Below are 4,409 nucleotides of genomic sequence, written 5' to 3'. Positions count from 1 at the left end.
ATCCTTATTCATTGTCTGACTCTCTGGTGTATAGCAGGTGATTGAGAAGACTATGGCCTGAATCAAGCACACGTTAGTCTTTAAACTGACATCATTGCTTTCCAGCAATTTGGAGAGGTCTTTGATAGCAGATTTGCCTAATGCAATGTATCTCCTGATTTCCTGTCAGCTGGTACCAAGGGTTTTGATTGTTGATACAAGCGAGATGAAATCACTGACAGTTTGGAGATTTTCTCCATCTATCATAATGTTGACTGTGGGTCCTGTTGTGAGGGCCTTTGTTTTCTTGATGTTGAGATGTAACCCATACGGAAGGCTGTAGTCCTTGATCTGTGCAGCAAGTGTTTCATGTCCTTCTCATTTCGGCAAGTGGATTTGTGTCATCTGCATAACGCAGGTAGTTGATGAGTCTTCCTCCAATCTTGATGCCATGAAGATTGACAGTCTCAGTCAACTGAGATGGATTAAGCACAGGCCACTTGGAATCAGATAATCCCCTGATCTACTATGTTAGGAATGAAAAACTGAGGAAGGATGGTGTTGCTTTCATAGTTAAAAAGGCAATCTCAGGATCCATCATGAAGTACAATGCTGTGATGGATAGATGCTACCCATATGCATACTAGGAAGACCTGTTAATAAGACTATTATTTAAATACATGCACCAACAATTAAAGCCAAAGAGGAGGAGATTGAGGGATTCTACCAAGTTTTGCAGTCCAAAATTGACCAAAGATGTAAGTAATCATTAATAATTATTGTATTATAAATGCATTAGTAAATATTGGTGACTGGAACACAAAAGTTGAAAACAAGGAATGGTAGTCAGAAAGTATGGATATGGTAGCAGAAAGATTAAATTTTGTACGTTCGATTATTTTATTCAGAGCAAATATCTCTTTAAAACTCTCTCCTCTCTCCTCTCTCTCTCCCTGGCCACAACAACCACATGACCCAGGTGCTGTACACCGATGTGCTTGCCAAGTGCAGAGCGGCTTCACGCTGGACGACGTCATCCACACCGGCATGGGCTGCATGACGGGCGATGAGGAAAATCTTACGAGGTGTTATGGGACCTGCTGGACCTTGTCATCCAGGACCGTCATGGTGGCTACAAGCCCAGTAACGAGCACTAGACGGACCTGAACCCTGACAACCTGCAGAGTGGCGACGACCTGGACCCCAACTACCTGTTGAGCTCCCGATAAGCTGGTGGTGGAAGCCCTGGCCAGCCTGGAGGGTGACCTGTCACCTGTCGGTGGGCCGCCACTATGCACTTAACGGCTATGCTCGACGACCACTTCCGCTTCGATAAGCCCATGTTGCCACTGCTGCTGGCCTCGGGCATGGCCCGCGACTGGCTGGATGCCTGGGGCATCTGGCACAATGACAACAAGACCTTCCTGGTCTGGGTCAATGAGGAGGACCGCCTGAGGGTCATCTCCATGCAGAAGGGAGGCAACATGAAGAAGGTGTGTGCCCGCTTCTGCACTGGCCTCAGCCAGATTGAAACACTTTTTAAAGCTAAGAACTACGAGTTCATGTGGAACCCTCACCTGGGCTACATCCTCACCTGCCTCTTCAACCTGGGCACGGGGCTGCGGGCAGGTGTGGACATCAAGCTTCCCCATCTGGGCCAGCACGAGAAGTTCTCGGAGATGCCCAAGGGGCTACGGCTGCAGAAGCGGGACACAGGTAGAGTGGACATGGCCGCAGTGGGCGGGGTCTTCTATACCTTCAATGCTGACTGCCTGGGCTTCCTCGAGGTGGAGCTGGTACAGATGGTGGTGGACGGTGTGATGCTTGTGCAGAAGTGAGGCCACCACCACCTAACTTATTGTCCGCTAGCCCGCTGCCTGTCCCGCAGTGGCTCAGACCTCGCTGTAGACACTCCAGTCACCCGTGGGAGAATTTATTTTTATTTTTATTTATTTTTTATTCGCTGATGCTGAAATAAACTAGGGGTTTGGCCTGAAAAAACAAACAAACAAACAAACCCCAAAACACCCAGACGAAAACAACACAAACGGTGACTTTACACACGGACTTCACCTCACGGATTGCAGATTGGAATCAGATTGACTGTATTTGCGGAAAGAATCATATCTGCAGTCAAAACCAGACCAGGTGCCAATGTGGAACAGATTCATGTGCAAGGTTAAATTGAAGCTGAAGAAAATGAAAAACTAGTCCACTGGAATAAAAATATGACCTTGAGTCTATTCCAGTTGAATTGAAGAATAATCTCAAGAGCGGGCTTGAAGCCTTGAACACCAAATAATTGAAAAGCAGAGGAACTGTGGGAGGACGTCAAAGATATTATCTATGCAGAAGGAGGAGAAAGAAGAAACCATGAAGAAAATTCATAAAGAAGGAGGAGAAAGAAAAAAACAAAATGGATGTCAGAGAAGATTCTGAAAATGGCATTAGAGCATTGAGAAGCCAAAACAAAAGGAAGAAATGCCAAAGTAAAAGAACTAAACAGAAAATTTCAAAGGGCAGCTCAAGAAGGTGAAGAAAAATATTTTCATGAAATGTGCAAAGAACTGAAGTTAGATCATAAAAAGGGAAGAACTAAAAAAAACAAAAAAAAAGGGAAGAACTTGCTTGGCATTTCTCAAGCTGAAAGAAATGAAAAACAAATTCAAGCCTTGAGTTGCAATACTGAGAGATGTTATAAGGACAATTTTGAATGATTCAGGAAGCATCAAAAGAAGATGGAATACACATAATCACTGTACCAAAAGAATTCATTGACACTGGAAAATTTTAGAAAGTACCATATGAACAAGAGCCAACGATGATGAAGGATGAAATTCAAGCTGCTTTGAATTATGATCTAGGAATTGATGTAACACATCAATTGTTTCAACTCTCAGACGCAGCCCACATTTGCTCACTGGTTTATGTCAAGAAACCTGGAGGACAGCTTACCTGACTGGCTGGAAGAGACACATATTTGTCCCTATTCCCTAGAAAGGTGATCCAACCAAATGTGGAAATTATCCACATGATAGTGAATAATATCATTGATATCTCATGCAAGAAAATATTTATGAAGATCATTAAAAAACAGCTATAACATTATGACAGGGAACTGCCAGGAGTTTAAGCTGGATTCAGAAGAGACTCTGACACCAGGAATATCATTGTTGATATCAGACGGATCCTGGCTGAAAGCAGAGAATTCCAGAAGAATATCTATTTGTCCTTTATTGACTATGCAAAAGCATTTGACTTTGTGGATAGTAAATTATAGCTAATGTTGATAAGGATGCAATTCTTTGCATTTATATGGAATATATGCCTAGACCAAGAAGCTGTTGTGTGAACACAGAATGGGAACACTGCATGGTTTATTATTAAGAAAGTTGTGTGTCAGGATTGTATCATTTCTCCATACCCTACATATGTTGTTGTTGTTGTGTGCCATCAAGTCAGAACTGACCCATAGCTGACCCTCCAGTGGGTTTTCAAAGGCAGTTAATCACCTGGGAGGAGATTACCCATCTGTTTCCCAAGGAGCAGGTGGTGGATTTGAACCATGTGCCTTCGGGATTGCAGCACAACTTTTACCACTAGGCCACCAGAGCTCCCTACATATAGTGTGTAGTAAAACCTAGGTCATTGTATAGCAAAGGGCTCATTGCCCTTTATCCACATTCAGATGAATGCAAACTTTCAGAGCAGCCACCATGCTTTCCAGTTTTGTGAACAGCACAACATGCTAGGAACTATGTTTTTATATTGCTTCCCAAAGGTTAAAGAGCTGCACAGCTACCAGCAAACCCAGGAGGTTGGGAGGAACCTTTGAAATACATCTCTTGTAAGCCCTTGGATTTAAAAATATTTTCTCTAATTGCATCACAAACCAGCTGCCACTGTGAACAATAGATGCTAAAAATGTTCACATTAAAAGCAAAGGGACTTGATTCACATCACTGACAGCCATGTCAAGAAATGTCTAACCATTTTTTAACATTAGAAATGCCTTAAACTCATTTTTGGATCCAGGGAAGCTAACTGGTAAGAACTGCTTTCTCTTACAGACCTTGAAGAAATTGTGGTGGTGGTTGTCGTGTACCATAGAGTCAGAACTGACACATAGCTGGCCCTCTGGCAGGTTTTGAGAGACAGTAAATTGCATAGGAGAAGAAGAGTTAGTACTAGAATTAATGACTCCATTGCATCTTTTTCCCCCCCTGGATTTTCTATTATTATTCATTTTAATGAAAATTTACAGAGACTTTGGATTTCCGTTCATTCATTGTTGTACTTTTCTCCCTGCCCACCCCTCCCCCCAGTTGGCTCTTCTCTTTGAAAAGTTAAAAGAAAAATTCTTTCATTGTTATACAATCTTCCCCCCCCCCGCAAGTCCACTCCCCTATGCACCCTTTGTTCTTGACTCC

General features: G+C 43.0%; 1 pseudogene; it reads left to right on the top strand.

Annotated features, from left to right (window-relative positions):
• Positions 1–1,026: 1,026 nt before the first annotated feature.
• Positions 1,027–1,817, top strand: LOC102864907 (annotated as a pseudogene).
• The last annotated feature ends 2,592 nt before the right edge of the window (positions 1,818–4,409 follow it).

The sequence above is a fragment of the Elephantulus edwardii genome, unplaced genomic scaffold, assembly GCF_000299155.1.
Source record: "Elephantulus edwardii isolate Elephantulus edwardi_28Jun2011 unplaced genomic scaffold, EleEdw1.0 scaffold00131, whole genome shotgun sequence".
Taxonomy (NCBI): Eukaryota; Metazoa; Chordata; class Mammalia; order Macroscelidea; family Macroscelididae; genus Elephantulus; species Elephantulus edwardii.
The sequence above is the reverse complement of the archived record's forward strand: the minus strand, read 5'-3'. Positions and strand labels throughout refer to the sequence as shown.